The sequence below is a fragment of the Otolemur garnettii genome, unplaced genomic scaffold (genome assembly GCF_000181295.1).
Source record: "Otolemur garnettii isolate 467f Iridium unplaced genomic scaffold, OtoGar3 scaffold00075, whole genome shotgun sequence".
In the NCBI taxonomy this organism is placed as follows: domain Eukaryota; kingdom Metazoa; phylum Chordata; class Mammalia; order Primates; family Galagidae; genus Otolemur; species Otolemur garnettii.
Window position 1 is genome coordinate 362,342 of NW_003852470.1, and position 6,351 is coordinate 368,692.

Here is a 6,351-nt window from a genome sequence, read left to right on the forward strand (position 1 = left end):
TGGCTGGCGCCTTAGCCGGTTGAGCTATGGGAGCCGAGCCACAACACTTTTTAAGACCTAGTTTTTTTTGTCTTTTTTTAAAATTAAGTCAAATACACATAGATCATGAATATATTCATGCGTATGTGGGGTACAATGTGCTGATTTTTTTTTATACAATCTGCCGTGGTTACATTAAACCAATCAACATAGCTTTCACCTTTTACTTGATTATTGTGCCAAAACATTTATGTTCTACACTTCACAGATTTGACTTGTACCCTTGTCATATGCTCCATAGGTGTGGTCCTGCCTTTTATACTCCCTCTGTCAAACCTGCCCCCTCCCCTCCCTTCCCACTCCATTTCTCTCCTTCATCCTGGGCTATAATTGTGTTCTATCTTTCATAAGAGTGTGAGTAAATATAAGTTGTTGTGGCGGGTACCTGTACGTCTCAGCTACTTGGGATGCTGAGGCAAAAGAATTGCTTAAGCTCAAGAGTTTGATGTTGCTGTGAGCTATAAGGCCATGGCACTCTACTGACAGTGACAAACTGAGACTGTCTCAAAAAGAAATAAGTAATGAGTAAATATAAGTAGGTTTCATAGAAGTACTGACTGAGTACATTGGATACTTTTTCCTCCATTCTTGAGACATTTTACTCAGGAGAATATGTTTCAGGTCCCTCCATGTAAACATAAAAGAGGTGAAGGCTTCATCTTTTTAAAGGCTGCATAGTATTCCATGGTATACTTATACCACAATTTATTAATCCATTCATGGGTCAATGGGCACTTGGGCTTCTTCCATGACTTGGCTATTACAAATTGAGCTGCAATGAATAATCTGGTGCAAATATCTTTTTTGCAAAGTGATTTTTGGTCTTTTGGATATACTCTTAGTAGAGGAATTGCAGCATCCAACAGCAGGTCAAATGTTAGATCCCTGAGTGTTCTCCAAACTTCTTTCCAAAAGGAATGTACTAGCTTGCATTCCCACCAACAGTGCAGAAGTGTTCTCTTTTCTCCATATCCACACCAACATCTGTAGTTTTGGGATTTTGTTACATGGGCTACTCTTACTGGAGTTAGATGGTATCTCAAAGTGGTTTTTATTTGCATTACTCTGATGATTAAAGAAGATGAGCATTTTTTTCATGTGTCTGTATACCATGTGCCTCTCTTCTTCAGAGAAGCTTCTGTTCAGGTCTCTTGCCCATAGTGAAATGGGACCACTTGTTCTTTTCTAATTAATAAGTTTGAGTTCTCTGTGAATTCTGGTTATCAGACCTTTGTCAGAAACATAACCTGCAAATATCCTCTCCCTTTCTGAGGGCAGTCTGCTTGTTTTACTTACTGTGTTCTTGGCAGTGCAGAAGCTTTTTAGTTTGATCAGATCCCAGTAATGTATTTTTGGTATTGCTTCAGTTGCCCTGAGGCTCTTCCTCATAATGTTTTCTCCCAGACCAATTTCTTTATTTTATTTTATTTTTTCGAGACTGAGCCTCAAGCTGTCCCCCTGGGTAGAGTGTTGTGGCATCACAGCTCACAGCAACCTCCAACTCCTGGGTTCAAGCAAGTCTCCTGCCTCTGCCTCCCAAGTAGCTGGGACCACAGGTACCCACCACAACACCTGGCTATTTTTAGGTTGCAGCCATCATTGTTGTTTGGCGGGCTGGCTGGATTCGAACCTGCCACCTTAGTTGTATGTGGCTGGTGCCTTAGCCACTTGAGCCACAGGTGCCGAGCCACCAATTTCTTCAAGTTTTTCTCCTGCACTCTTTCTAAGAATCTTTATGGTTTCATGTCTTAGGTTTAGATCGTTTATCCAGTGAGTCAATTTTTGTCAGTGGTGAAAGGTGTGGGCCCAGTTTCAGTCTTCTACAAGTTGCCAGCCAGTTCTCTCAGCACCATTTGTTAAATAAGGCGTCTTTCCCCCAATTTAAGTTTTTTTTGTTTGTTTGTTTTTTGAGACAGAGCTTCAAGCTGTCCCCCTGGGTAGAGTGCTGTCACATCACGGCTCACAGCAACCTTCATCTCCTGGGCTCAAGTGAGTCTCCTGCCTCAGCCTCCCAAGTAGCTGGGACCACAGGTGCCACCACAATGCCCGGCTATATTTTGGTTGCAGCTGTCATTGTTGTTTGGTGGGCCAGAATCGAACCCGCCACCTTAGGTGTATGTGGCTGGTGCCTTAGCCACATGAACCACAGGCGCCAAGCCCCCAATTTAAGTTTTTGATAGGCTTATCGAAGATCAAATGATAAGTGCCTTGGTTCATCTCTTGATTCTCAGTTCTATTCCATACAAGGACCTAGTTTTAAGGCTGGGCTCGGTGGCTGTCGCCTGTAATCCTAACACTTTGGGAAGCCCAGGCATGTGGATTACCTGAGCTCACAAGTTCGGGACCAGCCTGAGCCAGAGCTAGCCTCCTCTTTAAAAAAAAAAAATAGCCCGGTATTGTGGCGGGTGCCTGTAGTCTCAGCTACTTGGGATGCTGAGGCAAAAGAATTGCTTAAGCTCAAGAGTTTGAGGTTGCTGTGAGCTATAAGGCCATGGCACTCTACCGAGGGTGACAAACTGAGACTGTCTCAAGAAAAAAAAAAAAAAGACTCAGTTTTAGTATTTTTTCATTTCTAATCTTTCAAGGGCCTGGGTACCTTGCTCTCCACCCGCATTGGGAGCAGGGTCAGACAGCCCCTCCCTCTGGGGCCACACTGCCCCCAGCCTCTTGCAGCTCCTGGGTGGTCCCCCCACCACCCCAGCGGCCCTTCTGCCTTCGCCATCTGCACTGCCTGGCTCAGACCTCCCCCGCAACGGCCGGAGACCTTTCTACACCCCGTGATCTGCTCACGCAGAAGCTGAGGGTACCGACCCTCTGGTAGGGTACCCTCACCCCCGCAATCTCCGGACAGACTCACGCATCCTACGGGGCAAGTCTGGCGCCCCTCGGGCCTTGTATCCTGGCGGGAGCCGCGCCCTCCGCTGCGCACCCGAACCCTCCACCGCACACCTACGCCCTAGTGTGATTCGAAAGCGCTCCCGGAACAGTCTAAAGTCAAATTTATCCCAACACAGGCTCCTCCTGCGCCGCAGCTGGCGGCCAGGCACCGCCTCTAAGACCCACCGAGGGGGCTGCCCATCCGCTCCCCCTTGAGGAAGGGACACCAGTCCTAGGTGTGATCGCTCCGCTGCTCCGCCTTCCTCGGATCCCGCGGTGTCTCCCCAGGCCTTAGGGGAACCGAGGCTACAGCCGCGTGGCCTCGCTAGCTGCCGCCAAGCTCACAAGGTCAGTTCCTCTTCTGGCCCGCACGCCTTCCCTCCCTCCCCTCATTGAAGCCCTGTCTGCTCCGCCGGGTTCCTCGGGCCCAGGGAAAGCGGAGGGCGCGGGGCTGCGCTGCCCCCTTGCCCTGCCTGTTCCAGAAGAGGAGGAGGCGGAGCCCGGGCGGCGAAGCCCGGACGGTTCCTGGGAAGGTGAGCTCTGGGCGGCCCTCGTTTGTTCGTCTCAGCCTCCGTCAGGTCCCTCACTGGGGCCTCCCAGGGCCGAGCAGCCCTTCTGGAGAATACCCGGGTGGGTCCTACTGGGCGGTGCCTTCCTCTAGTAGGCTCAGCTGGCGGGGGCTCGGTGTATGCAGGGGACGGACACAGGAGCCGGGCAGTGGTGACTGTGGACAGAGGGGCGGCGCGGAGGTGGGACCCCAGGGTTCTGTGAACACGGGAGATAGAAGGGCTCAATCCTAGGACCCCTGCCCATGAAGCACACACGGGGGTCCAGACCTAAAAGGGCCCCACCCGTGCAGGCTCTTTGCTGCTGGGGAGGTTTGTGGAGGATGAGTACGGAAGAGCCTCTGGAGAAGTGAGGAGGGGATAAAGGGCGGGAGACTGAGCCAGCCCAGAGGGGGCCTGAGTCAGCTTTTGCTGCTGACCCTAGACTGCCCACAGGCTCCTCCCAGTATACATACCACCCTTGCCTGGGGCCAGCACTTGTGGGCACTTTGGGTGTGTGTCAGGGAGCCGTGGCTGGGCGCCCCTGTCCTAGCCTTGCACCACACACCTCATCAATTCAGGAGGTGGGTACTGCACGGCCAGAGGGTGTCTCCTTTTCTATGCCTTCCCTCACTATCCCCTTGCTTGAGTCAGTGGGTGGCCTGTGACCCTCTGCTCTGTGATTCTGGGGTGTGATGCCCACCCCACAGCTCAGTGCGGGCATGAGGCTCTGTTGTCTTCCCACTGCCCTATCAGGCTTGTTTAGCTGCAGGCCACAGTGAGAGCTGGACAAATCTTCTTGACTACTAGGTAGGGGGTTGGGGGGGGGAGGAGAACCTTGACTAGGTCTCAGATCACAGGCCCTGGATGTTGGTGAAAGGAATGAGATTTCGAAATTTAACTATATTGGCTGGGCACCCCTAGCTCAGTGGTTAGGGAGCTGGTCACATGCTCCAGAGCGGGAGGTTCGAACCCACCCTGGGCCTGCTAAACAAACAAAAAATAGCTGGGCATTGTGACAGGTGCCTGTAGTCCCAGCTACTAGGGAGGCTGAGGCAAGAGAATAGCTTAAGCCCAAGAGTTTGAGGTTGCTGTGAGCTGTGACACCATGGCAGTCTACAGAGGGTGACATAGTGATTCTCTGTCTCAAAAAAAAAAAAAAAAAAAGGGCGGTGCCTGTGGCTCAAAAGGGTAGGGGGCCAGTCCCATATGCCAGAGGTGGTGGGTTCAAACCCAGCCCTGGCCAAAACCTGCAAAAAAAAAAAAAATAATAAAAATAAATAAATAAATTATTAAAAAAAAGAAAAAAAGAAAAAGAAACTTTGTGTAGAGACTTAGTATTCAACATGGAGCTCTGAGGCATATGTGATGATTTAAAGTAAATGAAATAAATCAAAAATAAGTCTCACTGGCCACATGCCAAGGGCTCAGTGACCACATGTGGCTGTGGCTGTTGTGCTGGACAGTATAGTTCTAGAACATTCTGCCATCTCAGGTGCTCTGCACAGGGCTGCTGAAGGCAGTAAGGGGTGTGTCTGGCACTGTAAGAGTCTAAAGTAAACCCAGATGGATCAGAGAGAGCTGGGGAGGCAAAAGTACCTGTTCTTGTAACTACAATGGGACGGTGCTGCCTAGGCTGGAAGGAAAAGACCTTTCTGGGACACTGGTGACAGAGATGGCAGGCATTGCAGATGCAGCCTGCCAAGACAGGTCCATCTGGGTTCAGCCAGTGAGTGCTAGGATGGGGCCATGACATCATGGTATTCATGGAGCAAGATGAAGGCCTTAGGCCCTAGCAGAGCTGCAGAGGCAAAGGCTCAGGACCAGTGGGGCACCGGGCCTTGTCAGACAATTTGCTGGGACTCTGTTTAAAGGGAGCACCTTTGGGAGGGAACTGTGCAGTTGAAAATGATGGACATTGGTGAACTGTCTGAAGATAAATCAGAAAGCACAGGTGGTATTAATTATGTCCCAGCTGAACTAGCCAGGGAGAAATGCACCTGTTAGATTGTTCAAGGCACCTTAGAGAAAAAGAGATCAGAAAACAAGGGAAGGACAGGTGCCCACTGGTTGCCCTGAGTGTGGAAGAGCAAATGAGCCCCATGTCAAGGAATAATCAGCACAAGCCCTCAAGATCTTCCTTTCCAACCTGTACCTGGCAGCATGACTCCTCCAAAGGCAAAGGGCCAACAATGAGAGAGGTGGTGACCCCAGAACCTGCCAGCAACACCCAAGCAAGTCCTTGGGGTGGATGAATCCCTTGGACACTCAGAAGTCCTGCAGGATACCCTGAAGGAGATGGGACTCCAGATGTGTACATGGTGACCAGGCTTAACACAGCTGCCTGTGCTGAAGGAATAAGAATGTCCTGGCTTGGTGTCTGTAGCTCAGTGGTAGGGCGCCAGCCACACAGACCAGGGCTGGCAGGTTCAAACCTGGCCCAGGCCTGCTAAACAATGATGACAACAACAACAACAACAACAACAACATACCTGAGCGCTGTGGTGGGCACCTGTAGTCCCAGCTGCTTGGGAGGCTGAGGCGAGAGAATTGCTTAAACCCAAGAGTTTGAGGTTGCTGTGAGCTGTAATGCCACGGCACTCTGCCCAGGGCGACATAATGAGACTATGTCTCAAAAAAAAAAATTTGGGAAGAATTGGTGCGGCATGGATTGCCTGAGCTCATGAATTCTAGACCAGCCTGAGCAAAAGTGAGACCCCCAATCTCTAAAAATAGCCAGGCATTGTCGGCACCTGTAGTCCCAGCTACTCAGGAGGCTGAGGCAAGAGAATGGCTTGAGCCCAAGAGTTTGAGGTTGCTGTGAGTTATGACAATGTGGCATGATACTGAGGACAACAAAGTGAGACTAGGTCTCAAAAAAAAAAAAAAA